The sequence below is a fragment of the Rhinatrema bivittatum genome, chromosome 4, assembly GCF_901001135.1.
Source record: "Rhinatrema bivittatum chromosome 4, aRhiBiv1.1, whole genome shotgun sequence".
Lineage (NCBI taxonomy): Eukaryota > Metazoa > Chordata > Amphibia > Gymnophiona > Rhinatrematidae > Rhinatrema > Rhinatrema bivittatum.
The window spans coordinates 407,818,111-407,844,980 of NC_042618.1; the positions used below are offsets into that span (position 1 = coordinate 407,818,111).

The window sequence follows — 26,870 nt, forward strand, 5'->3', positions numbered from 1 at the left end:
CATTAATTTAAAATACTAAAGTTTTGCTGCTATTCCCAGTTCTCTCATATCCATTATATGATTAATTAAGATGATCATTCATCCCTAGGTCCCATAGATAACTGGTTTGAATCACCACTTATTATATGATTTCATTATTGCTTTCCACGTTATATTCATCTCCAGTTGCTACACTCTGCCCTTCCTAGTCCAGACTTGTTCAGATGTCTGCGAGCCAGTGGCAGACCGGCGCAGTGTGCCGCAGCATAGTTTGTCAGTTCAGCCTACACACCGTTCTTGGGCAGCTCATGTGAATTGGCTGCGCAAATAAGTATGTCCTCTTCAATTCAAGTACATTTAGTAAGTCTAAAGGTTTAATGTAGTCCCAAATGTTTATATAGTTATTCTTGGTAATTGAAGACAGAATTATGACATTCATTTGATTTCCCTATTCTTAAACATCACATTTAGTAGAGCTTGTAAGTACCATCCCATTGGTTACAGAGATTTCTTATCCCTCATCCATATGGATGTCTCCTTCGACATCCTATTCTTAATTTAGATTTGAAGCATTTGTTTATATTCCCATAACCCCAAATGTATGATAGGCTAAGACATAAGCAATAGTACTCCCAAGCATGGTTTTGCTTCTATTAATTAATTATAACTATTGCTTCTGCTATGTCTCAAATACTCTCAAGTTACTCTCAAGTCACCGCAGTTAGACAACACCTGATGATGAGCATGATTGAATCTCCTTCTGAAGCTAATGAGTGAGAGTTTCTAAAGGATAAGGTTGTATTTTCATAGAATTTGGTTTAATTGATGGGAAACACAGTTTAAAGTGGCTTACATTTCTAAGTGAGTTTGCAATGGTTAATTGTGAGAATGAATGAAGTTTGTTATTTTAATGGCCTACGACATCATCCTGCATTACTGTGAAGACAACTATGAACTCCTATACCATATTAAAGGAGGCCTTTCATTTATCAGCAGCAATGTTACCTCCTCAGGCTGTTATGCTTAACGATGACGGGTAAGCACCAGGTAGCAAATCATTAGGATTGCGTACCCTGGGCAACCTAAGACAGTGGCATTAACCCTGAGTAGAATGATGGATTATTGCCTCAACCATTCTAACCATTCATTGACAATCAATAATCAATCATTAAGTGAATTAATTGATTTACATGCTGCTAATAGGAGCACACTACAGAATCTTGGATCAACTGGAAGAAGGCCAGAACAATACCTGAATGAAGAATGAATGTGAGATTGAATGACAATAAAACAAAGTACAAAATGAGTATGCCTGAACAATTGTGATTGTGAGTGTGAGTTGTATAAAAAGAATGATTCAACACCATAAAGAATATGGAAGCCATTTTTAACAGTCCAAAAGGTGGGTCATACTAAATTGATGCTATGACCATTTCATTCCAGGAAATACAATCTCAGCCTTTCATTTGTGAATCGTTTCCCAACGATTCAAGGGGGGGAATGTATATAGGCCTTGAGCCTGAATGTGTATTTCCTGATTCTGCTGGCAACATATTCCACCACCATGTGCTTTGGCAAAGCTCATTACCGGAAGAAGGCAACACCCCAGAGACGGTGCCTGATTGGACAATAAAGCTACGTTCATAATTGGATATTGACTGAAATTAATACACCCAGGATGTGCATCAATGTATTTCTATTGGACAGTGAAAAAAGTTTAAAAACTCCAGCCGAAGAGCTCCGCATCTGAGAAGCAAGCTGATGCCCAGTTGCCACTGACCTGCGCCTCCAGAGAAACAACGACTTCCTCTTTCCTTGTTCCTCTTTTTAAATTGTCTATATTGTCTTTGTATTGCTATCAATAAATTTGCCTTTTAGATCATAAAGCTGTCTGAAGGTGCTATCCGAATACCAGCAGAAAACAGGGGGAATTTGGGGGGGCATTCAGATTTAATTTGTACCCCTTTGTGCACAATGGCAAGGACCCACTGGTCCAAGGTTACATTGGGCCAACAGTTCGCACAGAACTGCAGCCTGCCCCCAACCAGAAGATCCTTAGCCACGGGTATGGTGGACATGGCTATGCTCCTTGTGATACAGTCACAATCCTGTCCTTGGATTGACTGAGGTGCTGGCTGGGACTTTGAGGCTCTCTATTGCCTGGGGCAGCTGCAGGGGGTCTGAAATTGCTGACAGGATCGAGGTGAAGGAGGGTAGTGTTTCCTCGGGTGGAAGAAAGACTTCCATCCTCCATAAGAACATAAGAAATTGCCATCCTGGGTCAGACCAAGGGACCATCAGGCCCAGCATCCTGTTTCCAACAGAGGCCAAACCAGGCCACAAGAGCCTGGCAATTACCCAAACACTAAGAAGATCCCATGCTACTGATGCAATTAATAGCAGTGGCTATTCCCTAAGTAAACTTGATTAATAGCAGTTAATGGACTTCTCCTCCAAGAACTTATCCAAACCTTTTTTGAACCCAGCTACACTAACCGCACTAACCACATCCTCTGGCAACAAATTCCAGAGCTTTATTGTGCGTTGAGTGAAAAAGAATTTTCTCCAATTAGTCTTAAATGTGCTACTTGCTAACTTCATGGAATCCCCCCTAGTCTTCTATTATTTGAAGGTGTAAATAACCGAGTCACATCTACAACCTCGAAGGCCTCCTGGATGAGGAGGGCGGGTTCCGTGTGCCAGCGGAGAGTTGCTGGAGTGTCACATGGTGGTTCCGAATTTGGGCCATCAGGTCCTTCACATTATCTCCAAAGAAATTCTCTCCTGTGCACAGCACATCTGCAAGTCATTCCTGCATCTCCGATCAGAGGTCCAAGGCACGCATCCAGGCAGGCCTACGAGTGCCTATCCCCATTGCAGTGACTCTCGATGCCATTTTGAAAACATCATAGGTTGACTGGACCCCGTATTTCTCATTCTCCAAGCCCTTGTGCACCAGCGACTGGAGCATATCCTGTTGCTATTGAGGCAGCTGCTCAGCCACCTGCATCTGCTTCAGAATGTCCTGCATATACTGGCCCATTTAGAGCTGCTAGGCCACTATGTGAGCAATAAGAATAGCTCCTTGAAAGACTTTTATCCCAAGACATTCAAGGCCCTCTGATCCTTCTACGGAAGCACCAAGGAATGGGTCGAAAGATACTTGGCCTGCTTGAGAGCAGATTCGATGACCACAGATTTGTGTGGTAACTGACGCTTGTCGAAGCTCTGAGCCTTTTGGATGAGATAAACAGTGTCTACCTTCCTGTTTACCTGAGGCACTGAGAGGAGGTATTCCCACTTTCCCATCAGCAGCTCCACAAGGATCTCATGTACTGGGACTGCCACAATTTCCTTGGGAGGCTCCATGTACTGGAGGATATCCAGCATCTTGTGCCGGGTATTCTTTTCATCTCTAAATGAAAGGAGATGGCTTCTGCTATCAACCTAACAAATGTTTCGAAGGACGGGTCCTATGGTGGAGACGTCCTTCAATCAGATACAGGAGATGGGTCCAAAAGGAGACCATCTGATGCATCAGTGTCTGAAGCATGATGGGGTCATATGGAGCATCGTCATCACTGTCACTGACGGGCAACAGGCCTTGTAGCACTTGCTCCTGGCCAGCATTATGGGAACCAATGGAACTGGCCATGTTAGCCCAAGCCCCCTAAGCTGCGCCCACCTCTGGGAGAACTTTCCCCTCCAGGGAATCAGGATTGACCACCAGATCAGCTAGTGGCACCTTTGATGCTCCACCGGGCATCGATGCCACCCTGGGCATCTGCACAGGCTGTGTTGCTAGTATGCCGATGAGTGCGTGTAATTCGAGCAGGGTCTCAAGGTAGGTCAATGCTGGTCCTGGTGCCATTGGTGCCCTGATGCAGAGACTCCGCATCGCCCGCTTCATGGCCGCCTGCATGCATTTCTCAAGCTCCTCTTCAAACGCTGCTGATGCCAAGATCATCTGGGAGCCAGGAGTATTGGTCAAGTCCTCTTTAGACTTGAGAGGAGAATCGATGGCAGACATCTGGACCAACGGAGGCCATGGCGAACCCCTGGGCATCATGAAGGATTGGCTGACTTCTCTATGGGGTCGCTTCAAGGGCATTACAGCATCCGCCGGTGCTTCCCCATGCTCAGCACCATTTTTCAACAGGGACCAATGCTTCTTCTCAATGCTTAAATTGATCTCTCCATGGTCCCAAGGCCAATGACTATGAACCAAACATCTTCAACCTGGAAGATCTAGGCAAGTGCCTGTCTCAGGCGCCCCTATCAGCCTTCGATATCAACCGAACTGATGGCTCCGCCACTGCTGAGGGCTCAATGGCCAAAGGCTTGGTTCTGAGGTCCTTCAATGTTGATGCCCTTGATGCAGATGTCTCGGACTTCCCCGGTAGGAAGAGTCACTCTATCTTCTCAAGTCGGGTCTGACATCCTTTGGGGGTTACCTGGGTGCATCTGTTGCAACCCCAGATGTCATGCAATGCCACTAGGTAGATGATACATCTATCATGGGGGATCTGTGATAGACATGGTCCTCATACACTTGGGGCATCACTTAAATCCCATATAGGACATGGCATCGTGAAATAAAAGGGGCACTAAATTGAAATTGATGGTGGTGGCTATCAATGGCTATCTGTCACCAACTGCTCTGCTGCCCCAGGGGAACGACAAATGAAAACAAACTTACCCAAAATATCAAAAAACCTATCTAAGATGATAAGGAGAAGACACTGAAGGGACTCTAGATGAATACAAAGTAGAAACACAAAAAATTACAAACCTTGTGAAAAAGAAGAGGCAGCTACATTAACCACAAAACTTGAGCGAGACATGAGACTTCGTGGAAAAGAAGAGACTGAAGGGACCCCACGTGGATACATGGTATAATGGCATGCTGAGCATACTCAGAGAAGCGCAGTCAAAGTTCTTGAAAATTTAACATAAGTTTTCCATGTCGGGTTCCATCAGATGTCACCGCTCATGTTTAAGGACTGCCATCCTGCTTGTCCTCTGAGAAAGAACATTTTCTACAGAAAATAATGTGTGCAGACTTAAAAAACAAAAATCCATGCATGTTATTTTCTGCTTCCACACTTAGCATTCCCCCCAGGAACGTCTCTCTTAAATATGGCTACAAGTACACAGGTTGTGCAACCCAACGCCTACATTTAAATGTCTGGAAGGAGTGCAACTATTAGACAGCCAATTTATACATGCAGCTCACTCTCTATCTGCCTCAATGGCTTTCAAAGATGTCCTGCTGAATAAAAAGCTTACAATTTCAATAACTGTTTTCTTCTCCAGGTCCTGACACTGGACCACTGCAATTATTTGTTGTGGTCCCAGTCGCAGGTTCTGCGACCGGGTCCTTACCTCTCTCCACGGGGCTTCTTTGTCGGGTTCCGTGGCTCGGACCGCCGCGCTCCAGGTCGGCAGGCCGGGGAGACGGCCTGCGGGCGTTTGGGCCTGTTCCACCTGTTTCGCGGCGGCGTCTCCCTCGTGGAGACGCCGCCAGGCCTCCGAATCCAGCCCTTCCCTTCCTAGGCACGTGCGCGAAGAAGCCCAATTTAAAGGGCTTTTCCCACCGGACCAAGGACCGCCCCTCAATGTGACATCAGACACCGGCAAGTATTTAAGGCCGGCGTCTGCTTCAGTCAGACGCCTTGCAACGAGGTTCCTTGCTGGAAGTTAGCTGCTGTGCTTGGCTGTCTTTTGCCTGTTGGTTCCTGGACCTGCTTGTGCTTCTTCCCAGTTCCTGCTTCTGTTCCAGTTCTCGCTTCAGTTCCAGTTCCGGATCTCCTTCAGTTCTCGGTATTGATTCTCTGGTTCCTGACTCCTGCCTGTTCCCAGTCTTCCTTGCTTGCCGCCTGCCTCGACTTCGGATTGCTTCCTCTTCTCGCCTAAGTCCCAGCGGCTCGGGTCCTCACAGGCTCCTCCCAGGGGTATCTGGGTTTCCAGGGTGAAGACTCCTGCTCCAAGCCTGTCTGTATCCACCTCCCTGCTTGCTGTTCTCCACGGAGTGCACTTCCTCTTCCACCTCTTCACTCCGTCAAGCTGGCCTAAGGGTCCACCCCTCTGCTCGCAACACTATTATTGGAATGTAGGCAACATGGCATTTGAAGATGGAGCTTGTATGGTCTGGAAAGCTCCGGTACAGCAACGCCTCGGGATAAATCTTATGATGGCCTGAGAAAAGGTCTCATGACCTATGCAGAATTCAGTTTTCTCCAAGACAGAAGCTAGTGCTTCAAAAACAACAAATCTATGTCTACATGGCATTTAGGGAGCTGTTATCAGTGTCTTTTTCTGGTGGAAAGGTGAGGAGAAGGGCTACAGTAAAAGCAATATAGTAAATGGTTTTAGAATGGGTTACCTCTGCTTTTAGACTTGTCATGCAGTTCAGAACAGGACCAAAAGCAGTCACAGTGCCCCCGCAGACTAGCAATGAAAAAATAGTGTACCATAAAAATGAAGGATTTAGTTTTATTTTTAGGTTTAATTAATTTTTGATCTGTCATACATGCTACATACAATTATAATGTTAAGATGATGTGGCGGGGGGGGGGGGGGCAGGCAGTTCTAGAAATTTGTTAGTATTATAAAGTAAAACTGGTCAATAAGGCATTTGGAATCAATTACCTACCTATACTACATCGCTATGTTAGAAAAACAGGAGAGAAAACTATGTATACCTTTGTGGCTGTCTTTTGTTATTTATCCCTTGCATTATCATCTCAATTATTACCCTAGTTAAAAGGGTCTATGCACTTAACAACAGCATGCATGCTAAGGCTGCTTAGCATGCATGCTAAGGCTGCTTAGCATGCACTCGGAATAGCATGCTATGCACTAAGGGGCGGATTTTCAGAGCCCTGCTCGCGTAAATCCGCCCAAAACCGGGCGGATTTACGCGAGCAGGGCCCTGCGCGCCGGGAAGCCTATTTTACATAGGCCTCCCGGCGCGCGCAGAGCCCCGGGACTCGCGTAAGTCCCGGGGTTCTCCGAGGGGGGCGTGTCGGGGGGCGGGCCCGGTCGTCGTGGCGTTTCGGGGGCGTGTCGGCAGCGTTTTGGGGGCGGGTACGGGGGCGTGGCTACGGCCCGGGGCGGTCCGGGGGTGTGGCCGCGCCCTCCGTACCCGCCCCCAGGTCGCGGCCCGGCGTGCAGGAGGCCCACTGGCGCGCGGGGATTTACGCCTCCCTCTGGGAGGCGTAAATCCCCCGACAAAGGTAAGGGGGGGTTTAGACAGGGCCGGGCGGGTGGGTTAGGTAGGGGAAGGGAGGGGAAGGTGAGGGGAGGGCAAAGGAAAGTTCCCTCCGAGGCCGCTCCGATTTCGGAGCGGCCTCGGAGGGAACGGGGGTAGGCTGCGCGGCTCGGCGCGCGCCGGCTATACAAAATCCATAGCCTTGCGCGCGCCGATCCAGGTTTTTAGCAGATACGCGCGGCTCCGCGCGTATCTACTAAAATCCAGCGTACTTTTGTTTGCGCCTGGAGCGCAAACAAAAGTAGGCTATTCGCGCGCCTTTTAAAATCCGCCCCTAAGGCTCTAACATGCATGTAAATGAGGAAAGTCAGATGCAAATTAAGCTTCAGTAAAAGAGAAGGAAATAGGATGGTATGCTCATCTCCAGGTAATATTTTGTGTGTTCTTACTAAGGCCTAAAATTCAACATCTGTCTTAGAGTGGATGTTAAATGTTAGTATGCCCACAAGGCTAATACTTAAACAGCGGGGGGGGGGAGGGCCTGCCCTTAGGGATCTCCTGAAACCTCTCTTTCCCCCAAGACACCACAACTAAGGAGCTTCCATACCACAATCACCTCACCCTATCCCTGACACAACCAACAAGGGGGGCCTTGGTGCCCCAAAATAAAGCCAGCTCCCAACACAACCACGCAGGGGCTTCGGTGCCCCCAAACAATCTCTATTCCTGACACAACCAGCAAGGGGCCCTGGTAAATCACTCTCACCCCCAAGTTCCAATGTAACCCTCGCCCCACCCATCAACACATTCCACAAAGTGCCTCAGTGGGTTCCCTTTCTCCTTCTATCCATCCCCTTTCAATGATGGCATCAGGAAGATGGGGGTTGCGTAGAGCAAGACTCCCAAAATGGTAACTGCTTGACCTCTCATGATCCTTTCACCCATACACACGCATGGGATGGGGTAGGCGGGCACCAAAGTATTTTGCTTGTTGTATTGAGGATGGGAGGGAGTGGGGATAATTTGGGGCACCAAGACTTCTTTGCGGGACGTACTGAGGAAAGGGCATTAACTTTGGGCACCGAAGCCCCTTGCTGATTGCGCCAGGGGAGGAGACAGAGGTTTACTTTGGGACACTGAAGCCTTTTGACCATAATGGGGGGGGGGGGGGGGGGAAGCAATGTTCGAGGCACCAAGGTCCCTTGATATTTGTGTTGAGTCATGTGGGGAGGGATGACGATTGCAACTGGCTTTTGGGTGGTGGTGGTGATCTCTCAGCTAAACTGTCCCTTTCATTTTGAGCCACTTAGCACAGTGCATTTTGCAGTTCAGCTAGCATGTTCGCTACTTTTGCTAGCTCATGAACCAAAAACCATTTTAGCAAGAGGCTTAATGCATAAGCCCCATGTTATATCTACTGAGAGCCCATCTGAGTTGGATAAAAGAATATGCGCGTGACAGAATTTGCCAGATTCAAAATAGCCATTTGAATATGTGGCTTGCTTCTAACACGAAAGAAAATTATTAGCTATCCTGCCACCAACAACAGAAATCTGGCCTCAGATACCTGTAGAAAAGCATGCGGCTGAGCTCAGCTCTGGCCTCTCCACAAGGGAACCAAGATACGGGGCCAATTGTGCCAAAATGATGTTTGGCATTTTGTGATGCAATTTTTTTTGCCAAAAAAGAAAGTTTATTCTCAGAGCCAAGCTCATTACACATCACACCCCAGGTTGATCCCAAACTCAGAAAAGCATTTTAGGCCCCAGCCGCTTCCAGACATGCATTTTGCAAAGTACACTAAAGAATTTGTGGGCCTGAGAAGGGGCACTGTTACAGAAGGTGATTCCACCTGGAGGTGACATAAGGAACCTGAGATACTGGTCTTATAAATAGGAAAAATCCCTAGGATGTTTCCTCAAGAGGAAGGGGTGTTACTCCTCGTGTTTTGGCCTCAATACCAGGCAAGGCCAAAGCAACATCCTGGCCTGTCTAATCTCCCCTAGGAATATCCATTTAATAAGCCTTTAGTTCCTTTCCCTGCAACGTTGCTTAAAATGGGAATCTTACCAAAACTGGTGATAACGGAGATGACCTCACGCGGGAACCCTACTGCGAAGGTCGGTTGCTTTGCAGGTAAAGCCTACAACCTTCCCAAAGAGACAAGTAGCTTTGAAAATTACATTGCATGCAGGTTTGGCCAAGGCCAAGTTTCTGTGTTTGCTCCATGGTGGTCCTCTGATTTATCTCCTGCTGGAGAACATCAAGGCATCTACACTCTCCCTCTACAGCACCCTGGTAGGACCCAACAGAAACCTGAAGGCAGCTGGAAATTCAGGATTTGATGAAGCCATGAAAAGTCAGGAAAGAAACATTTTAAAAGTCCCTAACTTCTCCGATAACCACACCGCACTGCTCATGTGGAGTGGTATTTCAGAGCAGATGACTTTTGGCGCTCTTGGCTGAAAGGTATTTTTTTTTGTGTGCACAGAAAGTATGATAAACGAAACAAACACCTGTCTTTAAAGCAGGGACTCCTGTTAGCACAGACTACAGTCATTTAGTTTCCAAAAGGCAACCTCAGCATAACCCCCACAGCCACTTAATAACGCGTAGCACGTTCATAAACAACTCAGCTGCTGTGGCAGAGGCCATCATGTTCACCCACGATGTCATCAGTGACACGGATTGCTTCGCTCTGCTGTAATCCACGTGGCTGTGGTAAAGGAGGCGGAACAATCGCCACATGAAAGTTTCATGCACATGCTCTGCACCTACCACAATGGAGGTGCAAGGTAAGAGCAAACATGGTGGGCATGCCAGGCAGAGTTTCAAAAGGAAACTTGCACAGTGCTTCCCTTCCACAAGGAGCTTGCAGGTCTGCTGCAATCTCCATGGGAATTCACCAAATTCCCTCCACAGGTTTTGATGCAGCACCCGACGGCAGAAATCTAAGTAAAGAGAGACCTCATGCTCTAGATCTGCCCTAGAATTGCAGTGCACAGTAATATATTGGCAACAATTATAGATTTTTCAGTAGAAGTAATATAATATTTAAACCACTCCCCTCCTCAGTAAGCCTTATTTGACAGGTCTTGGCATATTCATTAATTTGATAGTACCATTTCCCCCCCCCCCCCCTAAAAAAAATACATCCCACGGCAGAAAACAGCTTTCTTAACTCAAGAAGAGACAGAAAACATATTGAAAACATTAGAACAATTTTGTGCAAACATGAAACAAAGCATCTGACAAAACAAATGGAAAGAGGAACAAGCGAAAGCTGGGAAGAAAAGCAATCTGGAAAAAAAAAAAAAAAAGTTCAGTAGAAGCAAAACACACAGCCCCCTTGTGATATGGCCATTTTATATTTCTGAAGGAGCCTCACATTTTGGTAGAACAAACTGCGCTAAGGGATTTCTCACATATTTGCATCTAAGGGATAAGGCTAAGGAGGCATGTCTGGCCCACATGAGCCAGACAAATCATTTGCTGGCTCTTCCAGAGAAATCTGGACTGAATCTTAAGCTTGAAATACTGATTTTACCCAATACGTTCCAGCCTTGTGTTGAGAGCTGACCAAGCGAACGTACATGCTCCCACATGAGCGTCATGCCGGAATCCAGCGTTTGATCAGCAATGCTTCTGGAGAATTCTTGGGCCACGTCCACAGTGTCCTGGATCTCGTTCAGATCGAGGGCCATTTGAACCACTTTCAGGCTTGATTAGGGGGAGGGGGTTTTTTTTTTTATTTTTTTGAGAGGTCCAACTGAACTAGCCAGTTTAAGGAAATGCAATAAGAAGGCCTCAGATATGCCATCTAATACCAAGACATCAGAGACACTACAAGCCATTCTTGCAATTCCTCTCTGAAAGCGCTCTCAGATTTACAGTCCTGTTTTTTTTTTTTGGCAAGAAGTGCAGGGCTACAAATCCCAAGATACTCAAGAGCAGAACATTAAAAAACAAGCATGGTGGACCCTGATGTCTTGGAATTAGCAGCTGTGGGTTTTGAACTTTAAATTCTTATTTAACAAAGCTTTACTGAGCCTGTTAAAGAAACTCCTGTATAAAGTAACCCCCCCCCCCCAAAAAAAAAAGGTATCACCTTATATCATTTAATTTGTTTAACCTTTATCAACCCCGCATAAATGCTCCAAAACCTGAATGAGGCCAACCTTTATAGGGAGATGAGCATCTGGCTGCCTCTCACACCATCTCGCCGTGTTGAGAAACCCACCCTGAACGAAGAACAGGACTGGAGGTCCCAGAAGCATGCAATGCAATGCAGGTGATTCGCAACTGGATGGACTTGGGAAATGATTCGTAACAGCCTGTTTTGGAAGGTGGTCAGAGTTCCTACCAGAGCCCTAATGCGAGGAACCAGTTCAGAAACACAGGCCTTGCATTACCTTACTTCACTTTCTGACAGAACGCGTTCTGAATGATGCTTTGTGTCAAACAGCCCCCAACCTCTTGTTAGGTGCTGATCAGGGACTCGACTGTAAGGAACAAGAATAGTATGGCTTTCACTTTTTTTTTTTTTTTTTCCCTTTCACTTACTGAAAAGCTGGGGAAGAACAAATGACAAAGTGCATGCCCTGGGTTTCCCCACTTTGGTTTCGGTGCATAGACTTTCTGGAGTCTTTACAGCTATTCCCCAGTCGCCCTAAATGCCGCTTTTAATTGGATCTGATTGAGAAGCAGAGACTTTTAATTTGATCGCCCTGCACGAACACGTACTGGGCCCACTCCACCTATAAAGATCCTACAAGCTCAATTGGCACTTGGATTCGGCACCACCTTTAAAAACCAGACTTAGCACCTGATTTACTAATAGTTTGTCTCTCTGAGAAAATTGCTTGGCACACCGGCTTCTAAAATTCATCTGCAGCCGTCAAAGCAGCAGTTCGAAATATATCGAATAAGGCAGAGCATTAGCCATGTTAGTCCACTTGAACATGTAGAAAGAATGAATAGGTGGTTGTTGCTTTGTATTTTGCTCATGTATCATGTTTGTGTATGTTATATGCTACTGCACACCACTTTTGGGGGTTGGGAAGGCCGCTGAAATATGTTTTAAATAAATAGAATTAAATAAATAAATAAATATGAAGAAGCTAAGACGACATAAGAATGTTTTAGCTATGATGAGTTTTCCTTGCATGGTCAATGAGAAATGCATGGATATCTTCGCACAGAAATGCTCTCCTCTGCAGCGGATTTGCTAAACCCCCGCCCCCCCCCCCCCCCGTATGTTCTCGTGGAAGAGGATTCCTCGCACAAACACTGGTTTCCAGTCAGACCGTGAGATAAAGGAAGTGTCGAGGAAAATTCTTAACAGCAGCACCCAGCAAGCTTGCAGCTAAGTAGAAGGAGCTTTTGAAAACCATAAACATAAATACCCACTCTTTTTTTTTTTTTTTTTTAAATTTAAATGTATCTACTTTGGATTTAGCTCACACCGTTTTCATTGGTAGCTCAGGGTAAGTTCCATTCAGGCTCAGTAGGTCCACATTCAAGACATTTAGCCGGTTGACTTGTGTGTCATCCATCTAAAATCTAGCTGGGTAAGTGCCCAAAATATTCAAAAGGCGGTATTTAGCCGGATGACTCACGAGTTACCTGACAAAATGCCTTTGAACCTGGACCCCTACCTGATCTGCAGGGGACTTGCATCCTTGCCCAAAGCTGAGTTCTGTTCTGGGAACAGTCAGACCTTTTAGCCAAGAGAATGTTACTGTCCTACGTATAAACACTTGGCTCCCCTGGACACTCCACAGCAGTGCTCCACGATTTGTATTTCAATGTTATTAATTGGAGACTGGCAAACAGACAGCATCAGGATTTTTATATGCGGTTCATTTATAGAAGGGGAGGGAGGGAAAACCATCTTGTAACAAGACAAGACTGTGCCGACTTGCTCTCAGCTTTTAAGTTTCTGAAGGAGTAGTGCGCCAATACAAACAAAGCCCAGAGCAGCAGGGAGATCTCATTTCAGCAGGCCAGCCTGTCAAGGGACACCGCTCCTCAGAGCAGAGGGTGAGAGACCAGAAAAAAAAAAACACACAGAACTCCCATCAAGGCTGCAGAAAGACCCAGAAACCAGAAGGTACTTTTAATAAAATCAGACACCAGTATCCTTCCTCTGCTACTCCCAAAGAAAGATGAGCTCATTTGGCGGCTGAGATATCTTTTATTGAAATAAGAAAAATAATTTTTATTTATTTATATATATATATATATATATATATATATATATATATATGCTACAGCAAATTATTTCCAAGGTCTCATAGGTTCCTTCTTCAAGTGAAGGCTGTTGGAAGAGGCAGGCAAGATGGGCAACCACCCAGGGCACCAACACACTTTGGCAGGAAGCGGGGCACCAGGGCACCATGCCGCAGTTGCAGAGCAGAATCAGAAGCTGTTCCCTTCCCCTGCAGCTGGCTGAATGTATACAGGGGACCCCAGGGCACCGGTTAGCCTGGAGACAGATCTATTTCAGGTGTCTCATTTGGCCTCTGAAACCCCCCCAAAAGCTAACATACGATAACATTTATGCATAATGTTTTTTTCTTTGCTCAGTAAAAAAAAAAAAAAAAAAAAGTGAACAAAATAAGGGGAGAATGCAGGAAAGCGATGAGTGGTGGAAAACATAGAATATAAGCAAAACTGTAAATATCAGTCTAAAAGGGTAATTTAGGAACAGCGTGAACTAAAAGACGTGTCAACCCACTAATAAATACAGGAAAAAAATTAAATAAACCAAGCAGGAATAATCAGATAAAAACATGATTTTTAATATGTTGTACTAAAAGTATAAGAGGTTGATATACAGCACCACTTAGCCGAATAAGTTTGGACTGATCCAGCTAAGAGGCACTGTTTGAATATTCAGTCACATTCAGCAGCTGCCACTTAGCCAGATAACTATTTATCTGGTTAAAAAGTTATCTGGCTAAGTGGTGGGCAGGATGGAGCGTTCCGGAGCATGCCAAATAAGTGCTGATAATCAGCCTTATCCGGCTAGGTTGGCTGGATAACTTAGACCTGCTATTGAGGTATATTCAGCGGTGAGGCCACACCGCTGAATATCTCAGCTAATTTAGGGGGTCATTTATCAAAGTGCTATAAGGCGTTTTCGCATGCGAAATGCGCCTTTAACGCATGCAAAAACACCATAACGCATGGTGCAATGCAATTAGGAAAAGGGGAGGAGTTTGGGGTGAAATTTCTGGCCAAGTGCGCCAGATGAGATTTGTGCAATGTTCTCTCAACCTAGAACACTGCACAAATCTCGTTTCTGGGTGAGTTTCCTCACTCCAAAGGTCATCAAATCTTCACAAGAGTGCACTGTTATGTTCATACGTCGCACTCTGCATGTCAAAGTGGCCCTAACCCCTACACTAATACCTAAACCTCACCTCGAGTAGCTAGGTGGGCCTCCTAAAGAGGTATAAATACCTTCCTAGTATGGGCTTAGGCTTGCTCTCTCTCTCCCTCCCCCTGGTGGTTTTAAGTAGAAATTGCAACAATTGTGGTACCGCAAAGTGCAAAAAAGTTATCGCAGTCTGTGGTAATACCTATGGGAAGCACTAAGATAAACTTTGCGATAAACAGCCTATTACCATAAAACATGCCCCTTTTCCTACTGCATGTGATATTTAGTGCATTTTGAAAAGTCCAGGCCTTAGCTGGCTATGTTTATCCAGCTAGCTTTCTCAGCTAGATAGTGGCTGAATATCTCTCTCAAAATTATTCAATATGAGAAATGGTTCTGGAAAAATATTAAGACTGAAGTTCCGGCATGACCCTGTTTCGGCACGAATGCTTGCATCAGAGAAATTTTGAAATGAAGAAAAAAAACATAAAAACATGAAAATTGGAAAAGTTCCGTAGGAGATGGTGAGAGGTACAACTTCATAAACATCAAAAAGCCAATAATTGATCCTAATAGGCCCAAAATCCAACTCTGAAGTAACAATGAGTCTTGTGTAGACAGAGGGATCCAAGGAGATATTCCAATCAAGCATTGGGATTTTCCACGCAACAAAGATGGTCTACAAACCATTGTGAAAAATTTGCTATTACACAATGGTGTTGAGGACAACTGTATGGCGAGCATGTCGACTGTCACAGGGGTGTGCTAATTATGACTGTAAACCTCCTGCCATTTAAAAAAAAAAAGTGATCAACAGGCAGTTTTTATGCTGAGCCCTGTCTAGATCACATATAAAAAATGTAAAAATATCCTCACAGCATTAATTCTATTCTCTTCATTTGTGATCTGACCTTGCAGCTTCCAGTCAGGTTGCAGGATGCCAAGGAAAAGCTAAAAAGCAGGAGGGAAATAGTTTTCCACCATTCCTACAGGAAATATTTAGCTTTTTGGAACTCCAGCGTAAGTCTATAAAATCACTCAGGATATTTACTGCTTAGCTTGCTAATAGGATGTGCATTGGTTTTCATTCATTTTGGTAATTCATGCATTTACATTTTTATGTGCATAAAATTCAATATTAAGCATGTAAATAGCGTTTTACGTGCATTAGCTGCCGAATTAAATAACTGAACCGAATATTTTCTGTGCTGAAACGAATGGACAAACAGAACCAACTTATCCCTACTTGCTATGGTTTTTAAGTTTTTTTCATAGACTATACAGCATTTCTATTTTAACTTTTACAACTGATCTCTGTTCAGAATTGTCATCTTATGTCTGTTAAGACCCTTCTTTCCAGTTTTCCTTAGTATAGTTCCAAGCTTGCTAAGTTCAGGTGGGTGCTCTGTTCATATCCTGAGATTTTCCAAGGTGAGGGAAAGAAGACTGCTCAAAATAAACGGTTGTATTTATGGTATGAAAGGGGCAAGTTCTGACAGGAAAGACTTCATACAGATGTCGAGACCGTATGGGCCCAGCTTGTGTTCTTCCTGAAATGTAAATTTTAACAATTGCTATGTGTATAAATATTTTAGTATGGATAGGAGAACTCACATGTTCTCTATTTCACAAAACTTTGAAAAAATGTTCCCAAAAGAAAAGCAAAAATATAGAGGTCCACATTCAAAAGCTATCTGGCTGAGCAAGTTATCTGGATAAGCTTATCTGGCTAACTTGGCTGAAATATTCAGCAGCACAGCCAAGCCACTGAATATAATCTATCTTATAGTTCGTTAGATAAGTTTATCCAGATAACAAAAGGATACCCAAATAGCTGTCCTAGACATAACCAGCTAAGTTGGATAAGGATGAATATTGGCACTTATCTGACTAACCGGGTCATTCATCAAACCGTGATGTGCCTGTATTGCGTGCGTTAGGGCCTTATTGCCCTACCGCATGTGATACCAGCTACATCGCGGCAGTACAATGTAAATTAGGGAAAGGGGAGGAGTGTGGGCAGGGTTTGGGCAGAGTTATGTCCCGGCAGCGCTGCAGGAAGTAACTATATTATTTTCCCGTGGCGCTATGGGTGCGAAATTGTGCGGCCCAGTTGCAACCGCTGCGGGCGAAAATGCACCGCTGCAATGCGGCCAGCTGCACAATTTCGCCCCCCGCCTCTTTTTATCACGCGGCTCATCTTAGCAGAATGATGAATCTAGGCCTTAGCCAGATAAACAGCTAGCCAGCTAAGTGGCAGCCAATCAACACAACCGATTATTTGGAAAGTGTCTTTTGGCTGGCTAAGTCAGACTTACTGTAACTAGCTATGTGGAGCTGAATATCAGCCCCATAGTTCTTAAAGGGAAAATAATGAAAATCACTATTTGTTCAACAAAATTTTTTTTTTTTTTAAGAGATATACATTTTATAAAACAATCATTAGAAAAAAATGTAAATACAACAAATGGTGGCTGAAATATTTACAAAACAGTAACATAACATGAGATAAATATATAGCAATTAAATTAAAGAGGTGAACTATGTAGCCATAATAACTGTCAGATTATAGGAGGCGTTTACATACTTAACAACTGAAAATAAAATAGGAGAAGTAAGTAAATACTTAGTGTTCGGTACACTGCAGTTAAGGACCTGTTGCTGGTGCGGCAAGTAATAGAAAGACCTTGACAAGTCAGCTCCGTGCTCGGTGGCAGTGCTGGGCCCAGCCAGGCGGAAGGTCCCCAGTTCCATCCTCGGGTTGGGTCCCTGGGTTGGCTGGAGCTGCTGCGGAAGCAGAATTTACAGCCACTGGTGGGGGAGAGGGGGAGGGAAGGGCGTGGTCATCGCTTCAGGCTGACACCCAGGGGGGCCAGACTCAGGCCCCATGAATGCAATAGGATGGGGGAGGGGCGGCGGCGAAAGATTGCTGCCTGGTTTTGAATGAAGGCTTGTGGAGCCAGCTGGAAGACTAAAGGAGCAGAAGGAAACTACCAGCTCAAAAAAAACCCCCAAAAGACGCATTTCTATGTGGTACCTTAACACAGCATCACACTGCTGTATTCAGAACTGGCACTTGACGACTTGGCGTCGCTTACTAAAAGTGAATCTGCGGTCACACAGGGTACACTGTGGTCAAAAAGACCTGCAGCAGACGCTGGCCTTATTTACTGAATTTGGACAATGCCAGGGGAGCGGAAACTGGAAAGGAAAGGCGCTCTTTCCAGACCCAAGTAAAATAGCTTTGTGGCTGACGGACAAGTGCCCCTCCCCCCACGAATAAAATAAGAGACTCTTTCAAAGCTACTTTCGGCAAGACTGAAACATTCATTGAAGCCAAATAATTATCACCCAGCCCTAAGTGCTTTGGAACGGTACTAGTTGAGAACAAGAAAACTTTTTGTTTCTAAATCCTCTGTCATTTCCCTTCGACTGGAATAACATTTAATGAACCTCTGCGCAGGGTGTGGCTGAACACTCGTTTCCTTAAAGCCATGCACAGGATGATATTTTTGTGAGTTAAGTACATATGACAAGCTTTATCATCTGTTTGCACAAATAAGTGAGTTAATCTCCAGCTCTGATGCTGTTTAATCACATCCTTCTGGGCTTCACCCTGGGTGCACTCTGCCGCACTGTACTTTACAATTCCTTTCATCAGACTGGATGAGGAGTGCACCCCCCTTTTGCCGACTACTGTACACGTACGGCTCGGTGCCCCCATAAGTTAGCTGTACTGGATGAAAAGGAAAGAAAACAGTTCCTTTAATACAAGAAAGTAGATGTTTTAAGCTCGAGGAAAAGGCGCGCACACTTTGTGGGTGTTGGCTGGCAAAGCCTGGAGCTGCACTGGAATCGGAAATAATTTGCTGTCATTTGTCCCTGACCTCATTCCGTCTGGCCCTGGTACAAAATCCTTACGCCACCTCTGCAAGATTTTTTACAGTGAAAGTTGTATAAAGAAAACCAGATGTAAATGTGAAGTGAGCTGAAAAACCTGTTTGGGCCAGAGCCTTCTGAATGTATTTGACTCTCTAAGTTTCATGATGCTTGTGAAAGATCTACGTATATGAATGTGTGACTGTGTGGGTAGGTAGCGGTCGGGAGACCAGGCTGACCGTGACTCCTACCTCAACCTCCACATTGTGAATGATGAGGCAGAGGCATTTAATCAAAAGCTAAGTTTCCTATCCTTCTACCCAGCTACCTGATGGCATCAGGGAAGTCCAACTGGGCAAGCTGTTTTCTAAGAAATGTTTATGGAGTTTGGACCCCACTATAAAAAAAGGTGGGAATAAAGGACGTTGAATCCATCAGTTTCAGCAGGTCTAATAATGAATTTAAACTATATATACAATCACACACACAGAGATATAAATACGTACATATGCATATAATCTTTCCCCCAATGCCTACAAAATAAGTTAGCAGTGTGGTTGGTGAACAAAGGCAGGCTTTAACCTACTGTCGTCCTAAAGTCTGATTCAGTGAAATACTTTTTTCTCATAATCTGTTTTTCCTAAAACATAGCTCTTAAAGAGGTACTAAATCAAAAGTAATGGCTGTTTCCCAGTATTTGACTTTTCCGTGAAGGGGGATTCAGTCTCCTGACAGTGGCGTAAATCTGTTTGCAACACATATCTGTTTTTCTTTAATCATTCACGATCGCTTCGCTGTGTGCATATTTGTTGGCTTTGTCCCTCAATAGAATGAACAAAATTGTGTAGGTAAAGGTAAGACCTACAAACAGGCAGGGAACGTGCATTTGCTGGTCTCGTATTTTCTCTCTTTAATTTACGTAATTCCTTCTTACAGAACCACAGGGGAAATATGCAATGGTAGAATTTTTTTTTCTGTCTTAACGTTGACCTTTTCCTATCCCTCTTTTTAATTTTTTGCTTTTGCTACACCTCAGATATGGCTGGCTACGTAGCTGCAAGCCAAATATGGCGAGAAGTTTCAGATTCTCCCTCACCAGCCACATAAGACCCCCGAAAAGGAGGTACCTCCTTGAAAAGTTTAGCTTGTATGCTCTTTGGGCCAAGTGCTTGAAACAGTAACTTTATAGCGAGAGATGCTTAGTGCAGCCTTAATTCTGAAATAAGTAGAGAATGGAACAAAGTCAGCATGGCTTTACCCAAAGCAAGTCTTGTCTCACAAATCTGCTTCACTTTTTTGAAGGAGTAAATAAACATGTGGATAGGGGTGAACGGGTAGATGTAGTATATTTGGATTTTCAGAAGGCGTTTGACAAAGTTCCTCATGAGAGGCTTCTAGGAAAAGTAAAAAGTCATGGGATAGGTGGCAATGTCCTTTCGTGGATTGCAGGCTGGCTGAAAGACAGAAAACGAAGAGTAGGATTGATTGGACAGTTGTTCAGAGTAGTTGAATCACGGGGGGACCTTCTGGGACTGGAGGGCTGGGCATCCAGGTGGCGGATGAGGTTTGATGTGGATAGGTGCAGAGTGGTGCACGTAGGGAGGGATGGCCCATGCTGTAGTTGCACGGTGTTGGGTTCCATGTTGGGAGCTGCCACCCAGGAGGGGGATCTGGGCGTCATGGTGGATAGCGCATTGAAATCATCGGTTCGGTGTGCTGTGGCAGTTGGGAGGGTGGGCAGAGTGTTGGGAATTATTGGAGGGGGAGTGGTGAATGGAACGGAAAGTGTTGTGATGCCTCTGTGTCGCTCCATGGTGGGACCTTCCCTTGGATGCTGTGTGCAGTTCTGGTCGCTACATCTCAGGAAGGATGTGGTTGTGGTGGAGAGGGTGCAGAGAAGGGCGGCCAAGGTGATGGGGGGAGTGGAGCGGCTCCCCTGTGAGGAGAGACTAGAGAGGTTGGGACTTTTCGGCTTGGAGAGGAGACAGCTGAGGGGGAATATGTGGGGATGTTTAAACTCATGAGAGGTCTAGAACGGGTTGGCGTGAATTGGTTGTTTACTCTTTCGGATAATAGAAAGACTAGGGGGCACTCCATGAAGTTAGCACATAGCACATTTAAAACTAATCGGAGAAAGTTCTTTTTCACTCAGTGAACGATTGGACTCTGGAATTTGTTGCCAGAGGATGTGGTTAGTGCAGTTGGTGTAGCTGTGTTTGGAGGCGGATTGGATGGGTTCTTGGAGGAGAGGTCCATTACCTGCTATTAATTAAGTTGACTTAGAAAATAGCCACTAATATTACTAGCAACAGTAGCATGGAATAGACTTAGTTTTGGGGTGCTTGCCAGGTTCTTGTGGCCTGGATTGGCCACTGCTGGAGGCGGGATGCTGGGCTTGATGGACCCTTGGTCTGACCCAGTATGGCATGTTCTTATGTTCTTATGTAATTGTGGCTACAACTCAATCTAGCTTTGCACAATGTACTGGACAAACTGTTTGATACTGCTGGAGAGATGCACTGGTCGCCGCATCTCAAAAAAGATATAGTTGCGATGGAGAAGGTACAGAGAAGGGCAACCAAAATGATAAAGGGGATGGAACAGCTTCCCTATGAGGATAGGTTGAAGAGATTAGGGCTGTTCAGCTTGGAGAAGAGACGGCTGAGGGGGGATATGATAGAGGTGTTTAAGATCATGAGAGGTCTTGAATGAGTAGATGTGACTCGGTTATTTTCACTTTCGAATAATAGCAGGACTAGGGGGCATTCCATGAAGTTAGCAAGTAGCACATTTAAGACTAATCGGAGAAAATTTTTTTTCACTCAACGCACAATAAAGCTCTGGAATTTGTTGCCAGAGGATGTGGTTAGTGCAGTTAGTGTAGCTGGGTTCAAAAAAGGTTTGGATAAGTTCTTGGAGGAGAAGTCCATTAATGGCTATTAATCAATTTTACTTAGGGAATAGCCACTGCTATTAATTGCATCAGTAGCATGGGATCTTCTTAGTGTTTGGGTAATTGCCAGGGTCTTGTGACCTGGTTTTGGCCTCTGTTGGAAACAGGATGCTGGGCTTGATGGACCCTTGGTCTGACCCAGCATGGCAATTTTTTATGTTCTTTATGTTTATGTTCTTTGGAGTCTGAAATAAAGAGTTAAAAAAAAAACCACAACACATTTAAGCTGAATGAATGTGAGTGCCAGACATGAAAGAAAGATAAATGACAGGCAGCCTAAGACGTGACATGCAAGTCACTCTGTTCTGTACTTTCGAATGGGAAGGAATAGCCCTAGAGATCGGAGCGACAGGCTGAGAGCCATCAACGTCATTTTTATCTATGGATCGTCTATTCAGGTATACATCGCTACAGGTGAATATATTACATTATACATTATTATAAAAACAGCTCTGAAACGCACAGAAACAAAATAAATATTACAAAATTAAATTCATCAACAAGTAATCAAATGCACAATTGATAATTATAATATTAAATAAATAATACAATTAACCGACCTTACTGAGGGCAATTGTGGAAACAACCTGCAGGTCCATTTAAGCCTCAGATTTTACTCACAATTTCAAAATGGATTTATGCACATAAATCTGCCTTGAAAATCTGTGGGTGCATGCAGAATTGGTGCCAACATGCATGCACAAAGTTACACCTGCTCTGGGCACCCATACTTACTTACACTTGTTCTTTTGAAAATCTAAGCATGTGCGTCAGTTCTCTCCTTGCCCAAGCTCCACCCCCAGATCACCTCTGTTGCGTGTGAAAAAGTACGCACGAAAAGGCTGTTGTGCACACTTTTGTGCATACAACCCCACTCCACGAGCAATTTTCATAATGCCATTTTCACACATAAAACCAGGGTTTATGCATGGAAACCCATTTGAGGATTGCCCCCATAAACACTATCCATATTTTTTTTATTTATTTTTATTTAATTCTTTTTTAATATACCGATGTGTAGAAAATAGTTACATATTTTCATAAGACAATAACACTGCATATTTCAAATAAAGCAAATAGGACCCACATAGTACAAGTAAAATTATCAGATATAAACGTACAGAAAAAGCCACATCAGTGTCTGAATTTATGGAATCCAGGGGTCAGATCCTACTTCTCCTACCAACACGCTCATGACATGGGGCAACTTCCTTTATCACCCATTGCCTCAACCATCTACTGAAATTGTAAGCTCTTTGAGACAGGAACTGAATTACTAATAATGATTTAAGCCGCCTTGAGCACTTTTTGAAAAGCTGGTCTAAAAATCCCATTTCTTGCTTTATAAGTTTAGGATGTTTTTTGCAGCCAATTTGTTGTTTAAAAAAAACAAACCCCAGTGCAATTCCATGTACACCACACACCTGCTTCATTGGACAAGATAATTAAATAATCTAATCTAGTCATACCTGTTTCTCTGTCCCAGGATCCAGACCCGTTTCCTTCAGAGCTAACAGTCTAGTTAACAGGTATGCTGTTAGATATCGAGAAGAGAGAAAAGATCATATATTTCTCTGAATTGCTAATAACCAGACTACTTGATACAATCTCTCGCTCTCACTGCAACAATAGATACTACCGCAAGAAAATGGTTTGCTTTTAGCAGAGCTACACTGAGGTATGGGTATAGACCCTCTCGGAAGGTATGTGTTGTTTGTTCTCGCTTTTCACAAGGGCATCATTTCCTGTATACTGCTCAAATGCTAGAAGTTTTCTTTGAAGGTGACCTGGTCCAATCGGTATTATTTAGGGCTAGTGGTGAAATATTCCATTTTTCAAAGGTGCAATCTTTTTGCATGATATGACAACTAAAGGCATGCCACCGCTCCCCCAAGTTGTTTGGCATTGCAGTGGACTCCAAAAAGATGGGCCTGAGCAAAAGAAGAAAAGATTGTCAATGCAAATCTGATGGAATTTTTAGGATCCTCGGAAAGCACACGCACAAAGTATAAAAAGTCTTATAACGTGCTTAGAGGACCCCTAACAGACCCCAGGTATGAGTCAATATGAAATCACTGCCATAGGGTCTCTCTCACTGGTTAAGGCAGTAGCTTGGAACTAATTTTTGAAATAGCTTTTCAAAGGCAGCTCTTGGGGGGGGGGGGGGGGGGGGGGTGGGAATGAATATTGACCAGAAGGGAAAATGAGCTTACAGTTCGGGACTGGATTGATCAGTGTCTGTCATCTTATTCTAATATTTATCTAGCAAGAGCCTCATTTGCATCTTATTTCCTGTTGCTTTTGTACTGCAATAGACATTTCTTTTACGGCCTCTGGTATGCCCAGTAAAATTCCTCATCCATCTTCCGTCACATGAGTACAGATTTTCTTTGTTTAATACTGGCATCTGAACTCCTTTCGGAAGGATTTCAAAAGTCCCTTAAACTTGGAAATCTCTCTCCCATAGTAGGTGAAGCGCTCTTTCTAAGACAGGGGAAACAAACGTTAAGAACATGCTTCCTGAATATGGGCCAGATTATGTGTACATTTTGCAACCAGGAAATCAATCAGACTCCGAGCCAGGAATTTTCCTGGGGCATAGAATAGGTAGCGCTTGCACTGAAGGAATAGAGGTGAGGTGGCATAAACCAGGAGCAGAAAGAGCTGAGTAATGCACACAGGTGTAGGCACACCTATGGAGAAACCACTTGTCGCCCTGAGGCTGACCAAGACAGAATAGGCAGAAAAGAGATCTGCCGGCACCTTTCCAAAACCAGGGCCTTATAACGCAGCAGTGCCTCCTACTGGCTGCAAAAAATATTAAGTAACCCAAGGGCGACACAAATGGGGAGATGAAATATCAGAAATCCCCCATCCCCTGATTTCTTTTTTTTTTTTTTTTTTTATGAATTCTGTTTCAATATGGATAAAGTTATTCAAGGGCAAACAATATAATGGTTTTATTAACCTACTCAGGACTTGTCTACACAAACAATGAAAATTAAACTAATTATTATATGGCAGACACATCCAATCAATGGGATAGGAGACAGGAGAGTCAGAGGGCTATCACAGAGAAGAGAAGGATTAACCTTAAAACCTATTTCATAGGTTTTAAGGTTAATCCATTAAACTTGATAACATCAATCTAAGCTTTACAATTGGAATAAACATAATCAAAATGTTTCCACTGTGTAACTTCGTAGGCTTCTGTACATACTGATCACCTGGTTTATTTTGCTTTAGAAAGTAAAAAAAATGAAGATTCACTTAACTAAGCTGGGACCAAGAAAATGCTTGCCTGTGACATCTTCTGCTGCCTCCTATTCCTGCCTTGGAATTTGTCTTAGTCCAGGCCACTACCGAAGGTTCTTGATGTCACAAACTAGGTCCTCAGTTGGGAATCTCTTGATTTCAGCATCCAAGTCACCAACTGGGAAATCCTGATGTCCTAGACCAAGCCATCTATTGGGACTTACAACAAACTCCACAGGGAGGAATACGAGGTAGGCCACTTGCCTTCTCTTTGGAGCTCAGTCAATTCCTTAACCGGGAGAGTTCTGCCTTTAACTTTCACAGTCCATCTTTATAAATCAAGCAGGAAAATTAATCTCCTGTCCTTCCACCCTCTGCACTTTAAACTGCAAATGTTTCAGCAAGAGGCACTGCCGTGTTTAAAGCTATCCTGAGAGCCTCGGTCTCAACTGTCCTCCCAAAGGGACTTCCCTCTTCCCTCATAATATATAAGTCCCTTTGGGGATACAGTGACATTTTAATCTGCAAAGCCATCCGACTACTTCTCCAAAGCAACAATGGAAATATTAATTTCTAATGATGTTAGACTTTCTGCCCCATTTTCTGGTAGCTAAATCCAGAATGCCTGACAGACAGCAGATGGCTTTCATTTCTGAAATCCGCATTGTCTTTTCTCGGAATTTGATCACCAGCTTCAGTTTCTGAAGACTTGCAAATATTTCCCCTGAATATTTTCTGAGCCGAGTTCCTGCAGCATGTGTCCTGGCCCCGACTTCACTTACTTTAAAAAAAACAAAAACTGAGCATATGGTCACAATTTCCCCAGGACTCACATTATTAATCAAAAGGGGGAGGCCAATGCCAGAATCCAGCCTTAAACTGCAAAGTAGAGCGCTGGAACACCGCATAGGAATGCTCAGCTATCAGCGCTCCTCACTCCTGCTAGAACCCTTATCGGCAGAAAGCAAGAGGAAGGCTTTCTCCAAACATGGTCACGACTCGAGGAGTCAGCGTTACTGAATGCAAAAGCCAGATACACGGATGTAAGATGAGCTGTGGAAAAACACATTCCGAGATTAAACTGGATCTTTCCCCCACCCAGCCAACATACTTCTATAGAAGAGTCGTTAGACTCACGCGCGGCCCACTTATGCTTCCCAAACAGTTTCACTTTATATTCCCCCACGTACCGGGACCCTGAAGGCCAGCAGTGCTCAAAATAGTCACCCTTGTGGATGAACCGTCACGGGGAAGGGAGCGCAATCAGAGACTCTGCCCACGTTCCCGGTCTCATCGGAAGGGGTGGGGTTTTCTGAATCAAGGCCCCCCCCCCCCCACCCACACACACACACACACACACACACACACATTTTAGTATTGAATGTACATGCATGTTCTCCTCCCTAACCTAAACATGCCTCTTGTTAATGTGCATAACAGTGTGCGCATTATAGAAGCCCGTATACTTTCAGCTGGGCTGAACAGGATCATTTTTTAAACATGCCAATCTCCCCAGCTACAGTGCTTTGAAATTTGTCCTGATGGGTACAAGATAGTGGTGCTAGATCAGTAAGAGACTTTTTGCAGACAATACGTTTGACACCAGGCTGTACTGATTTACTGCTGGATAAATATTTCCCCATATTTTCTCTCATGCACATAAGCAGAAGGAAGTAATTTATTCAATTTTACATTCCGTATTTCCAAACATATGTCCAAACTTGGATTACAGTTAAAATATGCATAAGGAAATAAAACATCCAAAAACAAAAATATCACAAGTAATAAACATAAACAGATAAAAGAATTCTCCTGAATTAAGTAAACACATTTAAATGAGGTTTATTATACTATAATGCTTCAAATCTGTTTTCTAAAAACCTTCAAATCTTGCCCACCTCGTATCTCTATAGGAAAGGCATTCTATATGGCAAGGGCAACATGTGAAAATGCTCAAACTGGGTAAACTGAACTCTAAAAAGCCGCGATGATGACCAATCAGAAAGTGCTTATCGATATAACGTAGGGGGTCTGAGTTGACACATATGGCATTAACTTATTAACTAGGGTGCATGGGGTGTCAGAATGAAGAAATTGTGTACTATCACTAGCAGATACTTCCTCCCCTCTTTAAAAAAAAAAAAATAAATTATTATATTAATTATCTTGTTCCATAATAGAAAATGTTGTTTAATGAGTGTAAAGAG

The 26,870-nt window shown here is 44.1% G+C and overlaps 1 protein-coding gene across 3 annotated transcripts in view; it reads right to left on the reverse strand.

Moving 5' to 3' along the window:
• The window catches only part of PDZRN3 (PDZ domain containing ring finger 3), a 395,777-nt gene that overhangs the window by 236,434 nt on the left and 132,473 nt on the right, over positions 1 to 26,870 (reverse strand). The window contains exon 1 of one of the 3 annotated variants that reach the window (XM_029601107.1): positions 25,854 to 25,871. The exons of the other annotated variants lie outside the window; for them this stretch is intronic. The gene's annotated coding sequence lies outside the window, so the exon portion shown is untranslated. Of the gene's footprint in view, positions 1 to 25,853; positions 25,872 to 26,870 lie in introns of those variants that run through there. 3 annotated transcript variants of the gene reach the window in all.